Source organism: Branchiostoma floridae, chromosome 1 (genome assembly GCF_000003815.2).
Source record: "Branchiostoma floridae strain S238N-H82 chromosome 1, Bfl_VNyyK, whole genome shotgun sequence".
Taxonomy (NCBI): Eukaryota; Metazoa; Chordata; class Leptocardii; order Amphioxiformes; family Branchiostomatidae; genus Branchiostoma; species Branchiostoma floridae.
In genome coordinates this window covers 21478024-21490897 of record NC_049979.1, presented here as the reverse complement: position 1 = coordinate 21490897, position 12874 = coordinate 21478024, and positions in this window count along the sequence as shown.

The window sequence follows — 12874 nt, the reverse complement described above, 5'->3', positions numbered from 1 at the left end:
CTCCTAAACCTTCCTAATCTTATAAAAGGTGTTTATGTTGTAGCAATGTCTATCGGGCTAAAGTACCAGAGGCCGTTACATGCAAAGATCCGCACAACACCAATTAAACTCTATTCAAAGTCCCATGTGGCATTGCTTTGAAACAACGGTTAGAACACAGTGCCGTGAAGTATTAAGACAATTTAAGTTTCTGGCGCTTAAATAACATCGTAAATATTAGGATTTGAACTTATATGGCAGTGCTTAAATGTTGCTTAAATGAATGCCACCACGAAAGCCTTACAGCCATTCGTAAAGGTAACGTATATGTAACATTCAATGTGAAGGTAATAAAGAGGTCGACCCTTAGACTGAGGACAAAGCATGACTCTTTTTTCGTTAGCTATGAATAAGCACTTAGGCCTATATATATAGCTAGGGGCTATAACATTTTTTTAAACGTAACGTTTAAAACTCAATGTAGCAATCTAATCATAAGCCACATCTCGATTCATAAGCCACATCTTTTAGTTCTAACGGTCCTGAATGATACAGTTCTGTGCAAGATAACCACGCCCAGCTCCCATCAACTTTTGAGGGAGCGGTGGTATCACGACGCTATAGAATACAGCATTCATCCAGCACCAAATTGTCCACAGATGAACGGTTCTATCATGAGTAATTCCCACTATACGTCTTTCAAGTCGAGAAGAAAAGCCGCATAACGTTTTCAATCCCGACCTTTTGTCCGTAATGAGGTACCATTTCATGATGGTTATCTTGGAATCGATGGTAAATGCCACGACTAGTGTCCAATGATAGCCGGGTAGTAATGTCTGGCTGACAAGAGAGATCTACGGGATCATTATGTCGTCTGGATCCCAGACGGTCCCCATCTGTCAGTATGTACGGGATTTCGATTGTTATATAGTTCGTCATGTGATACGAGCTGTGAATTAGTAAGATGCGGTAATGGCTGCTGTACGTATCTGATATTTGTCACTTCAAGAGCTGTCATTTGTGCCAGGATACCAGATGCTTTGCGCGGCCGGAAAATCGGAGGAAGTCTGTAGTATGGTACGCGAATTATTGAACAGATTTCCACTCTGCGGGGCTTTTATTGGGAGAAGTGATTCAAAGACGTCATACTAAAACTCCCTTCCCATATATTTACTTACATGGAAAGAGTTTGCTTGTCCCATGTTGCTTCTGTTACTCTCACAGTGGTCACATTCGTCGAAGGTCGTCGCACAATATATGTTTTCAAGCAGGTGACAAGCAAACGCCTGATAGAAATCTAAGAAGACCTTTTCCGTAACAAGACAGATGATCAATCTTGTACTACACATAGCCTCCGTCGCAAACTTCAAGCGGACTGGCTTTTATTCTATGGGGGAAGGGGTGCTGGTTCCCGATTTTCAACGTTGTCTAGGTTTCCTTATGCCGGGAAAGGAAGTTTGCCGTGGAAGGGAGCTTGCCGTGGGAGGGAGCTGCCGTGGAAGGGAAGTGGCGTGGAAGAGAGTTTCCCGTGGAAGGGAGTTTGCTCCACTTGAAGTCTGCGACGGAGGCTATACTTCACATGCACATGCACATGCACGACCACACCAAGAATGCTCACAGTTTCCGGTCGTACGGCGATCGTTAGACTTATAATACGACCGCGGGCCCTGTCTTCTTTTGTGGTTCAATTTCTTTGCTACAACCTTGAAAACAAAGAAAACCTGAAAAGGTAGAATCAATTTTCAATGTTGACACTTGTCACGCCTATACTATAGCGCAACCAGAGGCCATACATATTTTATTGATGTGTAGGTATTTTTGTTTTACGGCGACGTGCGATCGTTTAATGTGATACGTATGGATTGCTATGATAACACAATAACCACCCTGAAGCGTCAGATCATCATGATTACCACCAGGATCAAACTATACCAATTTTAACTGTCGCTTTAATTCCATGGGCAGCGTTGACCAGTAAATTACATTAACACCCAGCGACCGCAAAAGATACGCTTTAACCGGGGACTGTCGCTTTGAATGTTCAGGATAAGATTTTCTCACTAACGTTGGCGTGATCAAATAGATAAGGGCAGGGTTGATAGCAAGGTATGAATAGTTAGGTACGTCATTGACAAATCCATATGTTGTATTTGATACAGGTGTTTGGTTTCTTAAATTATCATTCTTATAGTAATCTATTTGTGATAATGGTGTATGAACAATTGATGTGTGGATGATTCACCAGATAAGCGAAATGTAATATATATATGCCAAGATCAGATCATTGCAATAAAGACAGTGTCATAAAAAAGAAATGGCCAGCAAAAATGCCAAAAAATTCCATAGAGAGCCTGCTATGGAGGCTATATTTTGCCAAACTTTTACAGAACACAGCTTATCCATTATTCGTCTGAAGTTCTAAAGTGAGTCATGGGTTGGTTGGGAGTGAATCATTAGTTGTGACGCGTGGGTTGGTCGACAGTCAAAGTTTTACCTCCCGTCCACCTTCGACCATCCAAGAATGTATTGAACATTCCGAGAAATTCGAATGGCGTAGTCGACTAGCAGCCAATATCACAGACTTGGCAACCCCTGCCCGACCCTGGTCCCAACTGACTCGCTACCATGATCTGGGGAAGGTTGGGACTAGTACTGCTCAGGAGAGTAAGTTCACAATGCGTAACAGGGGCGGGCATTGCGTCAGCGAGCGTTGCAGATGATAGGGATTTATCTACATCTTCGTCCCTGTTTTTTTTTTTGGGGGGGGGGGGTATCCTGTCGATTCGACAGATGAGCAGACAGACAGGCATTTACCTGTTTGCCCGACCTGCACATGACTTTTTATGGTGAAATAGGGGTGTGCAGTTCCTTCTCCACCCTCTCGTCTGCTGGAGCACTAAGTCTCACAGGGACATAACTGTATGACACGTTTGAGACGGTTTCAGCAGATGCAGCTTTGTTGTTCGGAGTATCCGTCTCCTAGGAGGACTTCCGACCAAGGATGTGATTAAAGGGGTTCCTCCTACCCCCGACTCGTGTGTCATGGCGGGTGCGTCATTCCCGAACATGCCCCTAAGGCCTGTCTTGGCCATAAAGCCATACCAAGGCCTCTAACTGCAGCTAGATACTCATTTATACCTGAGTTAAGTGAGGAAAGTCGTGTAAAGTGCCTTTCCCAAGGCACTGATAAACGTAAAATAAATACACATCAACAAGGTACCGGTAACATATATGGGGACAAGCTTAATACATTGTTCATATGACAAGTACTGATATCATTCTCTTCACATATTTCTGTCAAACTTGCCAAGAGTTTATATTGGAAAGGGAATTACAGTATTGAATCAGCAGATCATATCTACTGACAATTGTTCACAGCAATAATTTCTATCCACTGGATATTGAAGGGATCGTCTTGCAATCTTTGTGACAGTCCAAAAATGTACCTGTGAGGCATACGTAAACCCTTCTAATGCTGAAGGTGAGGGATACATGAACAAAGTTTACTGTCAAACTCCAAAAAAAAGCAGTCTACGCAGCTACACCATGCAGGTAACGCAATGCAGTGGACTCTCACTGCACTTTAATGGGCACTGGTGCGGCACTGCGGGGTTCATCCACTGCGGCAGCGTTTTGTTATTTTCGCGATTGATATTAATTTAGATATTGCGTATTACGTAAAAGTATGACAACAAAATACACAAAACGGAAGAAATTCGTTCTTTATCCCTGAAATTCGTTAATTCATCTACGAACCCCGCAGTGCCGCACCGGTGCCCCAAGTGCAGTGAGAGTCCAAGTTTACCATGAAAGCTGATGGCGTATACACCAATACTATGTGTAACAGCTGCAAACCCCTGATATTTTGTTCTTTTAGGATACGTGTACACATAGTTGGGTACGCCTGTAAAACGGCATATGCGTTCAAAAGAAGGAATATGAAAGATAAGCATAACACTAGCTAAGAGTGACTGTAACGGACTGTCATTATCCTTTACATGCCAATTTGTACTCACTAACTTTCCTCCACGTGATAATTTACTGTAGTTAATTGGTAACGAACAAAAGTATCTGATCGTATTTTTCCAGCATCCTATGGAGTATATACGTCACGCTGCAAAGCATGGAAACGCTGAAAAGGCAAGATAATGTAGTCTTTTAGGGGTACTTAGACACAGTATTATTCAACAAGCATCAAACCGGCAATCTGAATAGAACCTATGTATTTTAGTGTCTTCCGAACATCAATTACGGGATGTCTCTGTGGCTCAACTGGTAGCAGCCAAAGTTCAGCTCCTGATTCAAATTAGTTGGGAGAACTCGGTTCAATCCTGGTTGGGCATCTCGTTGGGGGCACCCGTTTTTCGGAAGGGGTGGAAAATGGAGGTCTCGTGCTTGAGGAGGTGCCTCAAGTGCTAGAATCTTCTCCCTGTAGAATATAACGCGCTGCTGCAAACAGGGAAAAGTACTACCCACAGGCAGTTTAAGGCCTGTGACACCTGTAGATTCTCAGTCGAGCAGTTATATGGCCATAACTTTTGATGTAACCATCTGTTTTCAACAATTTTTGGCCAGTTAACGCAATTCACCCATATTCAAAATATGATGACAAGAAAATTGTGGATCCTCAATATTTTGGGTTTAAAAAAACATTTTTTGGTAAAAAATAGGGATGCTATTAAATGGGTCTGTGCCCACTATGAAATGATTGTCTAACTGAGTCATATTTTCTGGAGTAATAGATTATATCTTTGTGATATCTAATATGCCTGGGGATCTTGCCGCTATACCTAGGTAAGGCTCAATTTTGGGGCAAAAACAGAATTTTTTGACAATTTTTTGGTATTTTTCGTACAAATATCTATACAGCCACGGAAATCAAAGATATTGCAAGAAGACCCACTTGATTTCTGAAGGTCTAAGGCTTAATGAACCTAAATCTGCCCAAAACTCGTAATAAAACTGGTGCCCTGATGTGGGCAGGGGCCGACGAAACACTACTTACCCTACAAGAACTGCGTCCAAGTAAGACATGTTTGACTGTACGTAAACATAAACCGATGGTAAAATATGAATGTTTTATGTCTGTATCTGTTAAATCGCTGTTGTATCAATGCGAAATTTCGCAAGCAGTTAGCCTTATAAGGCATCAGTCAACTGCCATACAATTATTTTGGGCTAGAAATATCGATTTATAGCATTATTTTGCTGTTTACTTGAAGTATGAGCGCCTCGCTGTTTTCCTGCCACTCCACACCCCGGGAGGTCGGAACCCATGTTCGGACTGTACCACTTGCAGCTCTCGCGGGGGTGCCCTTTTGTTAACCGCTTCTAGTTATGTCGATATTTGATAAATACTAGATCAATATCTTTAACACTCAATATTAATAAGTCTTAAAAAGTAGTTAGTGTAACCCATACATCGTAAGTTCCTGTTTTCGCAATGTAACATTAGATACTGACATTGGACCGTTCTAAAAACGCTCCGGCCCGGCGGGGTTACCTAAGGTCACGCAGTGGTTCGAATTTCATGTTCGACCAAAATTGTCACAGGCCTTAAAGTGCCCGTGCCCTATGTGCCACTAGCTATAGGCACTACAAGGGTCCGAACAACTAGCGAAATTACGGTAAGCTTACCCATTGATCAAAATGCACGTCCGGGCCATCATGTAATAAGCGGGTATCTCACCGGGCCGCGCCTGTTTGCGAAAGACATTCACAACCCGTCGCAAACAGGTCGCCAATTGCTCGCAAAAATTGTAATTATTGGGGAGTGATAGACTTTGGACTACCTGCTTGTGTACCGTGGCTTGTGAGCTAGTCGTCGGATCTAAAAAATAGACGTCTAAGCTTTTCCTTGTCTTTTTCGTTCAAGATTCATAATGATGAACCATTTTCCTTCTTAACGTCCAGTGATATTTATCATAAGATATAAGAAATTAATGACATCGTCAACAGCAAAATGTATTTTGTTCTTTTATATCAGGTTCTTATATGTTAGGTGCCTTTCCTGTGTTTTGTTCTGTACTTCGTACTTTTGCTTTGTTTCTGTTATCCATCGACTTTACTCGTATGTACTCCCATTTTGTTTAGGTCATAAAACATCATGTTAATAGGTAATTAGATTTGTTATCTATTCCAAATATGCTGTTACATGATAATATTTTTATCCAAATTACAATGTTTAGAAGATAAATCGACAGGCTTTTGATTATGCTATTTTTTATCATATGCTGTATCTTAGCAAATTTCTGAAACATTCTGGCATACATAGAGACTGTTCATTTACGTATGAGAGGTTGGTATGAATAGCTAGGTGAGGTTGGACGCTTTCAACGCTACTACATAAATTACTATAGCAACCATGATGAACCTACCCCCTACTTTAATAACGCAGCTCATCCAGACTTCAGAAATATGTGGGAGTGCAATCAACGTTTCGCGGAGTCTCACAATAGTCATTCGGGAGAAGCAATATTTGGAGCTCGTGTGCCATTCTACATGACCCTTCCAAGCTGGAATTTGATGTAGATATGCATTACGACAAGAGCTAGCGACAAATTTGTAAAAAAAAGCCTACATTGTTCCATTTGCATTGGAAGGGTTTGTAGATCATAAAAATGACAATTTCATTGTATTATCTATGGTTTGCCATAACGCAAATAGCTGAAATAAAAACTTGAAAATATTCCATGAAGGATGCATATGAATTGCAACTCCGAGTTGAAAGAAAAAGCTGCGTATAACCGACAGAGCTACAAATGTACGTAAAGTGACGTTAGCTTTTGTAAGTTACATTTGAAACAACCACTTCGCACATGTTAAGCTATGCCTATATACATTTACGTGCTTTTTTTCCATTCTTTCTAAGTAAATCTTTGTGGGTCGAGCACATACCCCGGAGCTGTTTATGTGTAATCTATTTGCAATACTGTAAGTTGGCATGTCTTGAAGTGTCGTGAAGGATTGGCACGAGCTGAGTGAGTCCCCGTTGAGTGCTCCGGTGTGTTTATGACATCATAAATCTCACTGTTTGAGATTTCTTCCGTCTTATTGCAGACGGAGTTCTGACTTGTAGACGATAAGTCTACGCCATACATTTCTGGCCTTCATGTTAAGAGGTAGTCAGAAGCAAAAGTACTTTGGAGGAGGGATGCTGCTGTTTTCCTGTCCGGTTTTTCAGGTTTATTGGTTGTAAAAAAGACGATTTGCTGTGGTAGCCCGTTCCTGCATTGCTCTCTTGGTCATTGTAAATCCGTCGTCTTCAATAGCTCGCACATACTGGTCATGTTCATTCCACTCCTTTGGGAATCGACTGAATTGCCAATCCTAGCCTTCGCGTAAATTTCCATTGCCTTTGGATTGCACTAGTTTTTTTTTTTTTTCAATATCGAGGTAAACGACCTCCGATGATGGAAATACACTTATTTTTTAGACCTATTCAACGTGACAGAGCTTTATACTTCCCTCAGGCTATATATTTATCTTTGGTTTTCGAGATCATTGTCCCTGCTTTTGGAGCAACGGTACATTTTCTGCCTTTCCGTAGCAAGTCTAGACCAGTTGTCATGTAAAAGAAATGACTCTATCTTCATTTAAGGACCGTCATCAGTTTTTAGTCCAATATGAGACATAAAGTGAACAGATTTAGCAGATTTCAAAATCAAATCAAACTATCTAGAATGTCTACATTTCCCCATCATTCTCAGGAAAAGGAGGCCCTCTATATGATACTATATTTTTCTCCTTTTCCTTTTCCTGAACTCGGGAAAAAGAAGAAACTACTCCAGATCACCTGCATCCTCAGGGGAAGCCTTATTCTTCCCTGACGAAGCTATCATCAATATAAACACTCGTGCTTAAGTCTCAGGCGGGCATCTCATAGACACAGCGGCTGCCTCTTAATTTCGTAGAGAGAGAGAGATGAGGGCACACTTTCTCCAGAAATCAGATATTCACCATGCAGAACAGGGTTGAGGGCGACCCAGAGTGCACTACACTATCTGGCACGGCATCTTCTAGTTAGTGATCGATGAACAGCGATAAGTCCAGCCGGGCTGCTGCCGCCGAGTTGTCTGTATTTGCAGTGGCTCCTTGTTTGTAGTTTGACAGCTTGAGGTATCGTGTGTCATGGCATCAACTTCACCACGTGAAGAAATCATTTGCAAACTTTGACTCCCATGAGCGTGACTGGCCGAATAGAGAACTTTAGATAAGATGTTAGAACATTTGAGTAAATACATGGTATTTCATTGTTGTTTACACCTTCCGTACGTGAATGAACCATTCCATAAAAGTACGTCCATGTCAAAATAGACTACTTCTTCTGGAATAGAAGGCTTACCCGTGATACCATACTGCGTGTGAGTAGATGAGTATATTTCGTGTCATATCATCACCTAATGTGGGTCTATATTTCTGTATATAAGTCTCAGTTAAAATCTGAACAGAAACGGCCACGGTAATGACAACATCAGATATTTGTTCCATGTGCTGACACTCGATAAGATACCGCATCTAAATGTAACCCCCTGACACTTCTTTGACCTCTGACCCTTTCTACCGAAGAACAGGAAACAACATCTTCCTTTTATGAGCTGCCATCAAAACCAACTCCAACTCTATTGTTTCCTGGAATATTTATGACCTCATCACTTTGCCTGACTCCTTCCATTACAATCTGACCATTACCTTATGTCAGTTGGACTCTTCGACGGGATCAGTTTGACCTTTGGCTGCCCTCTATTTCAGCAGTCACCAATTTTACGATATGAACAGTGAACGATGTGGACAGGGTGGTTTCTTTACCAGCTCGTTAAAGCCCGAAGATGACATGTGCTAAAATGGAGTAAACCGGGCTGCTAGTAACTGCCATCCGGAGCGCCATCGACAATGTTCACCGTAAAAAACGGATTCCAAACTACGCATAAGATTATGTACTTGTATGCGATGGATGATGGCATAATTGTTCCAGCTTGATATCTTCAATGGTCTATAACTGCCGACAAAAAGACACGATTTTGGTAATTCCATCAAATTTGATTGGCACAAGCCAGGATGTAAATTTTTGACTAACTTCTCATGATCGTTTCTTGTAGTTGATGGACAGGATGTAGACAGTCACGACCGGGCCGACATTATGGAGGGATAACCGCCCTGTCCCATCATACTTAAGTTCCCAATACTTATGAAGAAGTAGGTAAAATGTCCAGTAGCACAGTCTTGTAAACATTTCTATCTTGTACCCTCTCCACGACGTAAAAATTGCTGAGGAAAATGTACAAAAAATAGTCATTAATCAAACCTCGCAAAATAACGGTCGCATATTCGAGACTGGCCGTTTGCCGCCCACGACATGATCGCACAGGCGAAACCATCCAATATAACCACAGCAAGAGAAGTGTCCTTGAAGTGTACTTTCATGCAATAGCAATTTTCTGTCTCTTTGTATGGAGCACTTACCCAAGATGGAGTCATCTTCGTACCATATCCTCAGAATAACCCCCGAGTCTACTTTGCCACACGGCAAAGATTAATACGTAGCCATGTTGCACTCCAACACATACACCCATCTCGTATGCAACGCAAGGGAAGTGAAAGCAATAACCACAACATGAGTAAATTAGTAAGGTAGTAAAATTACGGTTCAGAAATGGGTGTGTCATTTACCAAGCGATTATGGCAGTCTCCAATGTCATTAACTCATACCAATAAACTCGTTTTTTTCTTCCCAGAAGATTAGTTTGCTAAGTATCCCGGCAATAAAATCGTGTGCACTATTTGTCATGGAAATATTATGCATATGTCATAGCAAAATCTTCCGCTTGTAATCTAGGGAACTTTTGACTGCTAACTGAGCTGTGTACTTATTATGTAATACATCGTGGTTGCAATTATATATCTATGTTATCAATGTCAATTCATCAGCTTTGCCCATGTCTGGCAGCAAAAGCTAAAGCCTCTCATATATTTATAACATCTGAAATTATAGAACCAATATACAGATCTCTAAAGCACTTATTTCACGCTTAGTTTATTGTGTAAATAATATATCGGCTAAAAATATCATTCAAGCTGATCTTGACAGAAAAATTGCGGTAACTTTTAAGAGGAGCGCATTTAAACATTTTTCACAGATATCTTGACAGAAAAACTGCACCACTTTAGGAGAATAGATCCGCACATATTTCACACGTATCGTTTATCTCACAAGCGGTTGTATATCTGTGTATTTATTACATGACCTCCTCCCCCCGGCATATTGGCCATTATAAGTTTCCTCAACTAAATAGCGTGTGAGATTTCCTTGCCAAGTGAAACCCTTTTTTGATTAGTGGGTAGTTTTCCTTCCGCCCTTCTCTTATTTATAAACCAATTTCCGTTCATGCAAATATGCATGATACCTGTGTAGCTATCATTTTTGCTCGATGCCTCAAGGTGTTTTACAGATGATATGCTTTTACGCCAACTACGAGACAAAGGAGAGCTTTTTGCCATGTTACTTCTGGCAGAGCACAAATGGAGGCAAATATTAACATTGACAAATTGATTCTTTTCGGTGCAAGGCGAGCGTTTTTTGTTGTTTCGGCAATATGAGCATCTCATGGGGATAATTTTGATGTACAAAAAAGCTTGGGGCGCCTATGTGTCACACAGTTCGGCGAGTAGAGCACTTCTTGATTTTTCATTCATTTATCGAAATACCTTTTCGGCGTATCTTACAACGTAATGGATTTATCACTTCTTCATAATTTCTAACAAGACCTTAGCTTTTGATGTTCAAGTTTACATTTCAATTTCCTCTCATTTTAATAGATTCCGGAGATTTCAACAATATTTCAAAATGAGGGAGTTCGAATTCAATTTCGTTTGCAGTTTCTTAAAGAAAAAAGGATACTGCTTTACAAAATTTTAAGGTTTTCCTGAATTGATAACACGATTGATATATATTAAGATGAATACCTTAACCTTAACAAGTATCAAGTAAGTAAGATGAATACTAATTTTTACCCTATTGTATCATGTCGTCTGTTTTACGACACGTCCGCACATCAGAAAATACGGTGGGTCTTATCTATTGAATTATAACGTGTTAATGTCTGTGGTATGTGCGTTTCGTTATGTTGTTATCTTTGGCCATGCAGCTTACATGATGCCTAATACGGAGCCATCTCTCATCAAAGCATGGATGTAATTTTGCATTGATAGCCTTATGAATCTTTCCTATCTTGAATTTGTGCGGCACGCACTTTTCACCATCATGTCGTAGACATTATCTTGACGCATGACGTTCTCTCTTAAGCCTTTTTTCATCTTAAGATCTTTTCTGAGACCTTGAGTTCGGCCAAGATGCCATACATTCCCATGCTAGACACAGTTTGGAAGGATGATTGATTTTTCGCGCTAGGAACAAAATACCAAATGTGAAATGATCTGCAGCAAGCGGCTGGCCCCGTGTATAAATACGTCCATCCCTACACGATTGGTTGTGAATTCTTTTGTCGCACCATCGTTCAACGGATTTCGGCGTGGTATTGGCATTTAATCATGTTTCCCAGGCACTGGCAGATACACCATGGTTTAATGTGCTACGGTAAGTTCCAGTTTGGAATACGTCATTGTAACAGCACACAAAGAGGTGTAGGCTACAGTCATACCTTAACAGTATCTTGTTCAACTGTCAGAACGTACCATATGCATGCAAGAAAATGGTGAAGTTTTGCACATAGAATTATTGAAAAACAGACACAAATAATAAAATCGAGTCTTTGTTACAGACATGAAGAAAGTTGGGTTGTTCATAATCAACATAGGCTCTTATATAATCTTTTGTGTTCGCTAACCACCTGGTTCATATATATGGAAATCGCAATGGAAAAGTACACTTTGAGAGTTTTGTTCCCCTTGAATTGTTTACCTTATAAATCGAGATTCCAGTGACTGTATCCCAGCGTACATGTAATTGATAGAAAATAAACTGTTGATTGGTCGTAATAGAATAATAAGTAATCAACTTTATAGCAAATGTTTTCCCTTACACTATTTGCAAATGAATAGAAATTAATTTTATAGTATAAGTGAACATAAAGCATACATGTGAGACAGTAAATATCAAACTTAGTTGCTTGATATTTAAGATAATTTTCTCTTTGTACTAAATCGGAGCAGTGGAAAATACAAAGCAGCAGGTTTTTCATGATAAATGAATTTGATTACAATAAGATGTAGGTGGGAAGATATTTTGGGAACTATACCCCTTAAAATGGTGTAGATGTAGTTGCAATAATTGATAAATGTAGATCATGTACATTCCATCGACAATTATTAAATTAACGCACATTGTTATTCACTGACTGATCTTGTGTCCCTGAAAATAGCGCTTGGGGTAATCATTTCAAGGTTGTGCACGTAGAAAGGTTTCTTATAAAGACAAGAAGAATGTTCTTCATAATCCTCCGGAGAAAATATATAGCAAGACTTCCAAATTCAGTACTATCACTGACACAGCCTGCCACGCTACCCGACCAACATGTCGCCACCGAAGACAGATCTTGAAAGATTGTGGCTGTTGAGCTGTGTTTTGAGCCGATAGGGTCACCGAAAGAAGCTGAAAAGCTCGGGGCCTTACATGTTATTTCCTGACATGTCAAACCTCGCTGGAGATAGAAATCCTGGATACAAGCGGAGATTTCCTGGCAAGCGGGTACAAACGCCTGCACAGCAAGGCGGGAAAATCCCGTTACGGCCAGGCGGGCAACATGGAGGATTCTATTTCAAATGAACCTGGCTCCACATTTGAATATTCGTGTGGGAATCTTTGCTCAGCGACTTGGCTACAAATAGTTTCATCAATCAAGTGGGTACTAGTATATTCAACCGCTTTGAACTCCAGCAA